Here is a 13281-nt window from a genome sequence, read left to right as displayed (position 1 = left end):
GGAGATCCTGATGGTAATGGGGCAGGTTCTAGCCATTGAATGCCGATTTTGGGCCCGGGAAACAAGCACAGACTGGTGGGACCACATTGTGTTGCAGATGTGGGACGATTCGCAGAGGCTGCGAAACTTTCGCATGCGGAAGGGCACTTTCATGGAACTTTGTGACTTGCTTTCCCCTGCCCTGAAATGCCATAATACCAAGATGAGAGCAGCCCTCACAGTGGAGAAGCGAGTGGCAATAGCCCTCTGGAAGCTTGCAATGCCAGACAGCTACCGGTCAGTCGGGAATCAATTTGGAGTTGGAAAATCTACTGTGGGGGCTGCTGTGATGCAAGTAGCCAAAGCAATCATTAAGCTGCTGCTACGAAAGGTTGTGACTCTGGGAAACGAGCAGGCCATAGTGGATGGCTTTGCTGCAATGGGATTCCCTAACTGTGGGGGGGGGCGATAGATGGAACCCATATCCCTATCTTGGCACCGGAGCACCAGGGCACCCAGTATGTAAACCGCAAGGGGTACTTTTCCATGGTGCTGCAAGCACTGGTGGATCACAAGGGACGTTTCACCAACATCCACGTGGGATGGCCAGGGAGGGTTCATGACGCTCGCGTCTTCAGAAGCACTACTCTGTTTAAATGGCTGCAGCAAGGGAATTACTTCCCAGAACAGAAAATAACAGTTGGGGATGTTGAAATGCCTGTCGTTATCCTGGGGGACCCAGCCTACCCCTTGATGCCATGGCTTATGAAGCCATACACAGGCAGCCTGGACAGTGATCAGGAGCTGTTCAACTACAGGCTGAGCAAGTGCAGAATGGTGGTAGAATGTGCCTTTGGCCGTTTAAAGGCGCGCTGGCGCACATTACTGACTCGCTCAGACCTCAGCCAAACCAATGTCCCCTTTGTTATTGCTGCTTGCTGTGTTCTCCACAATCTCTGTGAGAGTAAGGGGGAGACCTTTATGGCGGGGTGGGAGGCTGAGGCAAATCACCTGGCCGCTGATTACGCGCAGCCAGACACCAGGGAGATTAGAAGAGCACACCAGGAAGCGGTGCACATCAGAGAAGCTTTGAAAACGAGCTTCATCACTGGCCAGGGTAGGGTGTGACTGCTGTGTTTGTTTCCCCTTGATGAACCCCCACCCCCCTTGATTGACTCATTCCCTGTAAGCAACCCACCCTCCCCCTTCGATTACAGCTTACTTATGGAAATAAAGTCACTATAGTTTAAAAATCATGTATTCTTTATTAATTCATTATAAAAAGAGGGAGAGAACTGAGAAGGTAGCCCGGGTGTGGTTTGGGAGGAGGATAGGAGGGATGGAAAAGCCCACTAAAAAAATTTCACAGTAATGACAGCTTCTGGTTGGGCTGTCCACGGGGGTGGAGTGGGCGGGTGCACAGAGCCTCCCCCCACACGTTCTTACACGTCTGAGTGAGGAGGATGTGGAACATGGTGAGGGGTGAGGGTGGTTATACAGGGGCTGCAGTGGCTCTCTGTGATCCTGCTGCTGTTACTGAAGCTCCACCAGACGCTGGAACATGTCAGTTTGATCACGCAGCAGCCCCAGAATTGCATCCCGCCACTGCTGATCTTCCTGCCGCCACCTCTCATCTCGGGTGTCCCTCCTGTCCTCACGTTCACTGGCATCTTTCCTGTAAATTGATACCACCTCCTTCCACTCATTCAGATGAGCTCTTTCCTTGCGGGTTACTTCCATTATATCCGAGAACATTTCATCTCGCGTCTTCTTTTTCCTCCGCCTTATCTGAGCTAGCCTTTGGGATGGAGTAGGGAGGCTTGAAAAATTTGCAGCTGCATGAGGGAGGGAAAAAAGGGAGAGAAGTATTTTAAAAAGATACATTTTACAGAACAATGGTTATACTCTTTCAAGTGAACAACACTATTCACCTTACATAGCTCATGTGATTTCACTACAAGGTCGCATTTTGAATCTTAATATTGAGTGCCTGCGGCTCTGGTGTTACAGATCTCACAGACACAGGTCCAGGCATCAGAATTCAGCTTGCATGCGGCCATGGTAAGCCACTGTCTTTCGGCTTCAGCAGTGCTTTACCCCTCCCCCCACCACATGGCTGGTACCATGAAAGCTGCTAATCACCCCTCTTCCCCCTCCTCCCCCACCGCGTGGCTGTTAGCTGGGAAGATCCCTGCAAACCAAACGCGAAAAAGCTCATCGGTATTTCACTCCTCCCCTCCCCCCGCTTGGCTACGTGCAAGAATGGATTTTTTTTTAAGCTGCAGTCCACGAACCCAGTAGGAAAATGGCCATCTCTGTTCCCTTAATTAAATTCCTGATTTTCAACCAGGTTACCCTGAACGATATCACTCTGCTGAGGATAACACAGCGAGATAAAGAATGGATGTTTCTTGAATGCCAGCAATCACCGGGACCATACGCAGCTATGCTTTGCCATGCAATGATACCTGATTACTTGCTACATGCATGGCGTGGTAAAGTGTCCTACCATGGTGGACGGAACAAGGCTGCCTTGCCCAGAAACCTTCTGCTAAGGCTTTTGGAGTACCTCCAGGAGCGCTTCATGGAGATGTCCCTGGAGGATTTCTGGTCAATCCCCAGACATGTTAACAAACTTTTCTAAGTAACTTTACTGGCTGCGAATGCATCCCAAGTCCTCAGGGCAAATCAATCATTAAAAAACACTTGCTTAAAAAACAATGTTTGATATTTACAAAGGTACACTCACCAGAGGTCCCTTCCATGGCTTCATTGTCTGGGATAGTGGCTTGGTAGGGCTGGGAGGGTAATTCCATCTGGGTCAGAAAAAGCTCCTGGCTGTTCGGGCTAACGGAGTGCTGTGTGCTCTCTGCAAAGTCGTCCTCCTTTTCCTCCTCCTCATCTTCCCCGTCCAGATAATCCTCAGCCATGGCAGAGATTACAACCCCCACCTCGGAATCCACGGACAGGGGTGGGTTAGTTGTGGTGCAGGCCCCTAGAATTGCATGCAGCTCAGCGTAGAAGCGGCATGTTTTTGGCCCTGCACCGGACCTTCCGTTTGCTTCTTTGGGTTTCTGGTAGGCTTGTCTGAGCTCCTTAACTTTCACTCTGCACTGCACTGAGTCCCTGCTGTGGCCTTTTTCCATCATAGCCTTGGAAATTCTTTCAAATACTTTTTCATTTAGTCTTTTGGAATGCAGTTCTTTTAGCACTGAATCCTCTCCCCATACAGCGATCAGATCCAGTACCTCCCATGTAGGCCATGCTGGAGCTCTTTTTCGATTCTCAGGAGACTGCATTGTTAACTGTGCTGATGAGCTCTGCGTGGTCACCTGTGCTGATGAGCTCTCCACGCTGGAGAAGCAGGAAATGAATTTCAAAAGTTCGCGGGGCTTTTCCTGTGTACCTGGCCAGTGCATCTGAGTTCAGATTGCTGTCCAGAGCGGTCACAGTAATGCACTGTGGGATACCGCCCAGAGGCCAATACCGTCGATTTGCAGCCACACTAACCCTAATCCGATATGGTAATACCGATATTAGCACTACTCCTCTCATTGGGGAGGACTACAGAAACCAGTTTAAAGAGCCCTTTATATCGATATAAAGGGCCTCGTAGTGTGGACGGGTGCGGTGTTAAATCGGTTTAACGCTGCTAAAATCGGTTTAAAAGCCTAGTGTAGACCAGGCCTCAGTGGGCTGGGGAGATTGTATGGATACTGAGACATTTGATGTGCTTTTCAATAAAATCTCCATAGGGCCTGGAGCAAAAGAAAAGTCTGATAAATTGAAGTAAGTAAAGAGCAAATTCTTCCTTCAGGATACACTCCTGCAACTGTACAGCAAACAACTGCATTAGTGTAAGGGCAGAGTTTTGTCCATTGTGTATAATGGCTCTTTATTACCTGCCATGGTTCCCTGCTCCTTGAATTGGATTGTATTATGGAGGGAGGAAGTTTGATCTTGTTAAAGCACAGGAATAGGAGTCTGGAGACCTGGCTTTACATATGCTTCCTGTGTGACTTTGGGCAAGTTACTTTAGCCCTCTGTGCCTCAGTTTCCTCAGTTGCAAAATGAGGCTAAGAAGCCTTCCTTGCCTCACAGAGGTAAACTACTGTTTGTCAACCTAGAGTTATAGCATTTCAGCCTGAGACACACTGCCAGGGGAGTGCATGGCATAGACAAACAATGAAACATGCCAGGGGACAGACATTTCAATCCTGCATAATAAATAAGGAAGCCAAGGAAAGCATTAAGCCTTCGTGTCTTACAGAAACCTACAGGCCAGGCCTTCCTATCTTGGTTTTCTTGCTCTGCTCCAAGGGCTCAGCTGGCTTGAAAGAAACATGCATGGCCCTGCGCTATTGCAGCCCCTTCATCTTTCCTTTCTCCTGGCAGCTTGAAAGGGAGGGCCTCCACCGGGGATCTAATATCAAAAGGGAAAGGGTAATGCCACTACGTGGAGGGGAGAAATAATTACCAAATTTCCTGAATAGTAAACAGCTTTAAACCCTCTGAACGCTTTGCTAGCTGGGCCCTAGTGGATGCCTGCACAGTTATATCATCCATCTGCCTGCTGCAGTTTGGGCTATTGTTGCAGCTCACACACATACACACACACAAATAGGTTGATTTTAAAAGTATCATAAACGTTAATAGCGGTGGGCCCGGCAGGAGAAATTGAATGAATTCTTCAAAGTCCATGGACAGGAGGGAGTTTCTCCGGTGCGGCTTCCCCTTCCCTGCAGGGAATTACACCGCTCCGGTGGAGACTCCGCCGCCGCACACGCCAGGAGTTCAAAGGGAGAGAAGGAGCCGGGGCACGAGCAGTAGCTCGGGACGGCCAGCAGGGGGCAGCGTGGTGACTTGGCTCGGGCGGGATGCAGCCGCCGCGCGGTGAGTCTGGCCCGCAGCCCGGGGGTGGGTAGCGCTGCCCGCGCCCTGCAGGGCCCGGGAACCCGAGTCCGCCGTCTCGGGACACAGCTCGCTCCCTGCCCCGCAGCCCGGCGCTGCTTCCCGCCCGGTGCCGCTGCTCTGTCCGCGCTAGAGAGCGCAGCTCCGGCTCCCCCTTGGAGCCCCGCCGGGCTTTGCCGCGGCGCTGGGGGGGAACTTCCCAAAGCGCGTTGGAGCCAAATCCCGAAGTGGCCCTAGCCGAAGGGGGGAGCAGGGGCAGAGGTGGGAATGGGGGTCCCAGCAGCAGCACCCCTGGTCTGTGGCGGGGCAAAGTCTGACCCTGGCCAGCCGGAGAACAGGTCCCAGCCCCACCCGGCTCCTCCGCCGCTTTCTGGGAGGCGTGAGGGGGGGGGGTCCCACCGCCGCTGGGAAGGTCACGGATCAATAAAGGCAGGTGTCGCTTGAGATCAAATTGCACGAAATTCCCCATGGCCGCGGAGGGACCAACGCCGGAGCGAGGAGTGCAGGATCGGGCCCAGTTTCAGCTCCTTGGAGCCCGAGGGGCACGTTTGGATGTGGGGGTGGGGGGGGTCCCTTCCTGCACCACTGAAATATTACACGCTTTGGCCTGCCCCCTTACCGTGTAGATTTCAGAGCGAAGATGTATAGGGGACAATCCCGCTCCCTTGGGGGGAGGAGGTTTGACACTTGGATCGGGCAACCTAAGGCGGTCAAGCGAGCCCGTGCCCTAAAGCAAAAGTGAGTTTAATACAGGGTGAGACTCGTGTTGCTCTTCAGAGCACGAGACGCTAAGTCACAGATGAGAGTAAATCTGTGCACCAAACCCCTCTGCTTTTCTCAAACACACACACAACGCGAGAGGGGCCAAGGCTCAGGTTGGGTCGTAGGGCCTCCCTGAATGTCTATCGCACGTAGAGGGAGACACACGCTCGATTTCACAGGAAACTTTATACTACTCCGTTAAGGTATTTCCCCCAGGCATCTCGCTAACCACTGCTGGAAACCCAGGCAACACAGCCATATCTTAAGTACGGATGTGACACTGAAGCACGTTACCCGGCTCTTGGTTCGTCTTTGATTCAGTTCTGCGCCGTGATACACACCAGTGCTTATGAGAGGATGGCTAAAAATATCCCATCTCCTAAGGAGACCGCTGCTCCTCAGTGAGTAGCAAAGGCAGCCGCCTAACCTGCGGGCTCTTCCGCTCTGCGCTTGCCTGTTCCATGCTGCTAAGGGCTCTGCATCCCGCAGAGTGAGACGCGTTTAGTCACTGCCGTGCCACTAGGAGAAATCCCGTCTCCAAACAATTGCCATTGAGCGAGTGAGGGTGGCGGAGGCTGGGAGCGGCCTCAGGGAGGGAGCATTTTCTGTAACCCTTCGTCTATAAAGTCCTGCTGGGGCTGCAGATCTAGATCAGGACTGTGTAGGTGGGAAATGCAGAATTCTTGCACTCATCCTAATTGCATCCCTATTCCGGTGGCTTTTAGGGGAGAATTCGCTTAAGTGAGCCTGCGTCAGGCTGAACCTAGTTCGACCGAAGTGTATATGTTTTCAGAAAACAACCAATAGCCTGTAAGCTGCGAAATACCCCAAAATGTAACATTCCCAGCCCTGGCACATGCGAACCATTTTGGCAGAGCACGACGTCAACTTTAACTTTACATGAAAATGCATCGGGGAAACACACAGCAAGCGTTGGCGCTGGCAGGCAGAAACAGTTTTGCCTGAAGTGCAAGAGACCTTGTTTTTCAAGCATCTCAGAGGGGGGAATGAAAGTGATTTCACAAGGAAGGAAAAAAAGAGTTTAAAAGAAACATAAAAGCACAAAACAATCACAGACCCGATTCCCTTAAAGAAATTAAATCCCAAGCTCCGGACAAAATTCCGTGCACGGAGTCCCTTAGTTCTCTGTTAATGCCCCCGTGAAGATTTACAGAGCCATGCGTGCTAAAGAGGACTTCGCCAGAGATTTTCACTTGAACACTAGAATTCAGCGTTTAGACCATTGTACAACAGCGAACATTCAATGCGGATACAGTTCTAGTTAGCTCCCGTTGTCTTCCCATTGTTATGAAGTCTGGGCAAGGAGCTCTCTGACCCCACACATTTCTGGGATTTCAGCATTCAATTTCATAAAATATCCGTTTTATATGGGGGGAGGGGGTTCCGGAGCGAATAAATCAGTGATTCAATAAAAAAAAAAACCCTGGGTCCCAAATACTTTCAAAGAATATTGCAACTTCCCTTACTGATCGTTTTTTTTCTGAACAAACATTTCTTTCAAAATATGGACAGATTCTTTTTTATGTACTCGCTGTGTATTTCTTTATCTTATAGTGCAATACAGTGTTTGGTCTTGTACACATGTGCGTCAGGTGTCCCCCCCCCCCCGCCTTTGATTCTTGACAGCTGGTCAGCTTTGAATTATGAAATGAGTATTCATACGTGTCTGACTGTTTCCACATTCTAGCACAATGCAATGTATATTGCGCCTTTGGAGATCCGTTTGGATACAGTCCTATTCAAACACACATGAAAGAGGATTTCAGGGAGGAGATTCTGTATTTAAGGCATAGAAATCTGCATAGAAAATACAGCATGTGGGTGCATAGTCCGTGGGAATATGTATTTTGTATGGGTGTACGCAGAGACAGATTGCATACGCGAGATTTGGTGTGTAAAGCATAAACGAATAATATAGTGGGGAACAGCTAGACATGCAATCTGATTATCAGAAAGTGACACACGGACTGTCTCTCTCTCTCTGTAAATACTGCCTGCCCTTAGGTACCTCTACCTCACCAAAGCAGTAATTTCTCAGCACGGTAACTCTATTGACTCATTGAGATTGCTCTCTGAAATAAATACTGTTTCAGGCTCTGGAGCCAAGGTTCGGTGGGTCTCGTGCAGGTCTTCTGCTTCCATGGTGCTTCCTCTTATCTTGCTGTGGAGCAGGGTGCACACGATGAAGTAAGAACTTTAATGTTTTGAAATGCAATGTTGAAAGCCCCGCGAAATTGATCTTTTCACTAGCTGCAAAATATTTTGGAGACTTCCTCCAAACCCCTCTCGGAAAGGAAGTGCTTTTCAAAGACCCTCTTAGCCACCGCAGATGTGGAGGCGCTGCAGATTTGAGTGCAGGCGCTGCAGATATTCTGAAACCCTGAACGGTCACACGTTTCTTGATGTCAAATATCTTGGGACATGGTATCCAGTGGCAGACAGTCACCCTGTCTTCATGCTCTCTCTGGGGAGCAACGTGCTCTGTGCGTGGTTTGGTGCATGCGTGTGTGTTAGCCTGCGTGTTACCAGTGTTTCAGGGAACTTTATGCTCTGTACGTTTGAAGGGTATCCCTGATTTCTCTCTGGCTTTCACACCCTCCTGTGGGCAGGCTGGAGTCCCTGAGTATTAATGGCGCAGCCCCATGGCTCTGACCTTCTTTTTTCAATATAAGGGAGCTCCGCTTCAATTCCCCACCCAATGGCTGGATGTTGAAGCTAGACAAATTCAGACTGGGAATAAGGGGTATATTTTTAAGGGTGAATGTAATTAACCTCTGGAACAATTTACCAAGGGTCCCGGTGGATTCTGCGTCACTGACCATTTTTTACAAGTTCAGATGTTTTTTTCTAACAGATCTGCTCTAGGAATTACTTTCAGGCAGTTCTATGGCCTGTGTTCTACAGGGGGTCAGAATAGATGATCACAGTGGTCCCTGCAAGCCTTGGAATCTAGGAACATCTGCGTTCCTAACCCATCCACTCTCTGGGTATTTTTTTTATTTTCAACTTTTCAGCAACACTTTATTCTCAGCTCTCCTCCCTGTCCTGAACTTGTAGTGAGGCAACAGAAAGATGTTGGTGAAACGTTGTGTTTCGTGGGAGGTAATGATTTCAAGAGATCCATACAGTTGAGCCTCCCGCCCAAATAAATACATAAAAATTGCACCTATTCTCTTAACGTCGCCTGTCCTTTCCGAGATGAGCTCTTGCCCCTTTTCTAACTTGCAGATCGACCTAGCTATTTGTCATTTGCTAATCGTGCTACGTGGTGGGCACATTATAAATTAGACACAGAGATACAATCGGTTGAGTTCGATATAAATGATAATGTCCCCTTACTTGAGTATCTAGTTTTCCTTGGCTGCTCTGGTTCTTATGCAATGAATTTAAAAAACAAAAACAAACAAAACAATTCAAGATGTTTAAAAGAAAACTCCACCATCACCAGCCAGAAAAGCAAGGGGCTTTGACTGATTGAGATTTCTGTGAAGGAAATGTGTTTATCTGACTTGACTATAGCAAAATCGTACAAACTCTCAGGCCACCAAAACGAAGCCAATGCATAAAACAGGGGAAAAAAGATAAAATTCAGCTCTCATCAAAGGCCTCTCACAGTCTATTGCTACTTTTGAAGAATAAACATTCTTTTTCAAATGTAAAAACCCACCGAGTTCTGATTTTCTTAATAATTTTCCTTTCCGATTTTCAACCCTTCTATTTTTTAAGGGCTCTTTCTTAGAAAACAAGGGAATCAGCAACGGTGGAGTCTCGCCTTCTGATGAAAATGTGAAGAAATAATGCCTATAACCCAATTTTGTTACTGGGGGGACGTGTGTTGGAAAATAGCAATCAAATTATAAAAATCATTAGAAGTGAGCCCCAGCGTGAACACACGAGCAGAACACCCTTGTGAATCACGTTGGCTCCAGAAACTAAACAGGGTCCGATCCTGCACCTTTTGCTATCTAAAAAGTCAAAATTATTCTCTACTCGAGCCAATAGATACACCGAGTGATGAGGATGCAGGATCCAGAGCTTACGGAGGAACTGCGGAACCGAAGGTTACTGCAAGATTTATGGTTAGGGACCTTGGAAGGCTTTGAACAAAAACCCCAGCGGATTTAATGTCTTGGATTCGGAATAGCTGCATTTTGGGAGTATTTTGCATTTTGCAGCAACTACCTATGATCCATATTGTATCGTTCAGGTGTCCTCCCTCAGGCTACTTCTACCACTTGTGCCCGATTTCTCTCTTGATCTCTTGGGGGGAGTAGTTTGCTAAATGGCCTCCCAAAAAATTAAAGAAACTTTTTAACCAAGGCTCTTTTTTTTAAGTGCTGTGCAGCCCTGAAAATTAACAGTCCTCAGGGGACCAATTATGAAATCTGAAGCTGGTACAGGTAACCCTGAAAATCTTGAGGTGGAAGAGAAGGAGGACTCGTGTAGCATAATTTGGTCGGTACTGTGCTAAGCCTTGTCTTTAAAGAATAATAAGGGCGATAAATATGGTAGCTACAGTAAGGAAGCTGCTAAGAAAGACGCGAACGCTGTCACAGGGAGGGATCGGGGTTGCGCGTGCCAGCCTGCACGTCTAGTCCTATGTTTATGCAGAAGAATCTGAGCTTGAACGGGGAAAGAAAAGGACGGGTGCCGGGTTTGACAGACATTGTTGTCTGCATTGCGGTGTGTGTGGACAGTGGAAGAACAGCGGAGTCTCTTCTGCGCTTCTCTTTAGTGTCACGAAGCGAGTGGGTGGAGCATCCCAGCTAGGGCAGAAGTAAAGGCGGGGTGAGGAGCAGGACACCGGGTTTGGTCGCCACCCTGACCTGTCTGCTGGCTCGGTGAGGCTGCCGGCGCGCTGTACCTGGGAATGTCTGCGGGAGCAGCGCCGCACCGGCCGCCCGGGATACATGCAAGGCAGCAAAGAAAGGCGACCAGGGCCTACAACTGTGCCAAGGGTGTTTGTTTCTTTGGGGTTGGAGGGGGGGGGCGGAATCCTTGCTACGGCAAAGCGTAGTCGCACCACTGTCTTTGGGGGGGGGGGGATTGACTCCGTGTTACGTTTGTCGGCTCTGTATCGCAGCCAGATATTTGTTCCGCCAGCCCGCAAGGTACCGGTCACAGCATCCATCCTGCAAAATCTGCTCAGGCGAGTTGGCTCGCCTGCCGCAGGCCTGGCCGGGGCCTTTATTTTGCAGCGAAACCCCTTTTTTAGATCCATGCCTGGGCCAAGAGCTCAAAATGAAGCCAGCAGCCCAACCGGCGGGACCCTTCTCCCTCTGCTCCCATCTCCTCTTCCTGCCTGGGGGAGAACAAAGGCCCAGATCGCAGCCGGAGTCTGACGTTTGTGGCGATCAGATATTAACGAGCAACAAGCTGTAAAGACAATTCTTTAGATAAGGAACGTTCACAACAGGGACCTGCGGAGGGGGGCCTACACCTCCCCCCCCCCTGAAATCTGACCGATGCCGCCTTCCCTCCTGTCCCCTCTCAGCCTTTGAGTGGTTGGGAGGATGGCCTGTAAGCTGCTCGTTATTCCACAGTCCGTTGGGCGCTGTCATTTCTCCCCCGCAGCCCAGCCAGGCGATCCCTTCTCCCTTTCTGCGTTATAAACTTCACAATCATGCTTTGCAAAGGGCCAGTCTCGGCTACCAGCCAGAGGTACAGTCGCCCCAGCCGCCTCTTTCCCTTTTGCAGGAAACCCTCTGCCAGACAAGCACTGCGACTCTATAACTGTATCCTTTCGACATAGCTGCTGGAACTAGAGGCGCTAAGGACGTTACCGCACCCCCAGCCTGAAGCGGTTCCCATCCTATACAGGATTTATAATTTGGTTCAATGGCTCTGAGCTCCCCACACGACACAAATTGTTCCTGCACCCCTGGATCACGGGCCCGATCCTGCGAGAATTGCTAGAACAAAAGCCACGGCATCCGTGGGAGTGGAAGCCAAGCAAGGAGAGTGGCTAAACGCAGATACACCTGCCTCCCTCCTGACTACCTCTAGATGCCTGTCTGTTACGGATATTTTTATGCGATGGGTATGTTTAATTTCTTGGTATACAACGAAATAAACATTTCTCTGGAGCCCCTAAGGACCTAATTGCTTCGGTCCTCCACACCTGAGAATACCCTGCTGGGAGCTGGTTTATTAAAGCAGACTAATCCTGTCGTCCGTCCGTCCCCGTCCCCGTCCCCCCCCCCCCATTAGTGCACCGCATGCTATTGGGTTATGTTAGGCTATTGTACCATGCAGGGGTGTGATTGCTTTTTAGAACCTCCTATAAAAGACTGAAGCATAAGGCGCAGTCTGGGTCTGAAACTCGTTTTCCTGCGTATTATTAAACGGCAGCCCGCATAGTCCGCCAAACAGCTGTAGAAATGGCGCAAGGCACAGAGAAAGACCAGCCTTGTGTCCCTCCCGTTTTATGGACAGAAGAAAGCTGCGTACGGCGTTTGCTGTCCTGAGGTTGTGTGCAGCTCTTTAGGCAGGTTATGTCTTTGGAGCCCAGCCACCGAATCCATTGTCTTTATCTGATGCTTGAAAGATTGGGGGGAGCGAGGGAGAAAAATCATGGTTGAAAACACTTTGAAGTCGTCCGACTGTTGCAGCTCCAGTTTTCCCCCCGCCAGTCTCCAGATGCATCACGACTCCTGACTTTGATCTCCCAAAGCCGCGTTTTATATTTTTTAATTTTTCAAAAAATGGTTGGGTGACTGAGAGCATGATGGCAACCATGCCGGGAGTGAGCTCATGGGGCGGGGCGGCGGCAGATAGTTAATGGAGCTGAGGATTGAAGATGCAGGGGAGGGATTTCTATCCACGGGCTCTAGAGGAACATCTGCACCGGGCTCGTTTTACAGTCATTCTTGTTCACAGGGGAAAACGTTCCGCCAGTGCATATGGGCGTAGCTGCCGTATGCGATGCGCTTCCCTTTATGTGTAAACGGGTCTGTTCGCGGGCTGCGAGATCTGGGGCACGGGGCCTGGGAGGTGGTTCACACCTGGGGATTACAAACAGCCTGGGATCTTTTAAAACTGGGAAAGTTCGTCTAAAAACAATGCGGGAGTTTGAGTGGGCTGGAGGGCCAGGAGCCACACATACGGGAAAGCCACTTGCCAGGGGCCCACGTCCTTCCAGAGAGGACAGGAGAAGGGATTCCGTTTGCTTCGGAAAAGGGCCCAGCCGTTCTGAATCGCTCGCCTAGCAAGGGGCTGAGTGAAAGGAGACGGCTCGTGCGGTTTGTTTGTGTCTAGAGATTTAGTGTCATAATCCCAGCTCGGCTGGGGATTAGGGAAAGAGCAGGCTCATGCCAGCCAAAGCCGGGGCCGCCTGCGTTCCTCCTACCCCTCACCAGGAGGGTAAGGGCTCTGGTTGCCCTGCATTTCCCGAGGTTCCGGATCTGGCTCCAACAAAGTCACACGCTCTTCCCAGGCTGCAGTGAATGAATGTCTCCAGGCGTATAGGGGGCCTGCTGCAAGGCAGAGACCCTGGGCACCTTCTTAGGCCTGTAGCTGAGGGTGACCAGACAGCAAATGTGAAAAATTGGGAGGGGGTGGGGGGTAATAGGAGCCTATATAAGAAAAAAAGACCCTAAAATCGGGACT

The sequence above is a fragment of the Mauremys reevesii genome, linkage group 1, assembly GCF_016161935.1.
Source record: "Mauremys reevesii isolate NIE-2019 linkage group 1, ASM1616193v1, whole genome shotgun sequence".
Lineage (NCBI taxonomy): Eukaryota > Metazoa > Chordata > Testudines > Geoemydidae > Mauremys > Mauremys reevesii.
Note: the sequence above shows the minus strand (reverse complement) of the source record.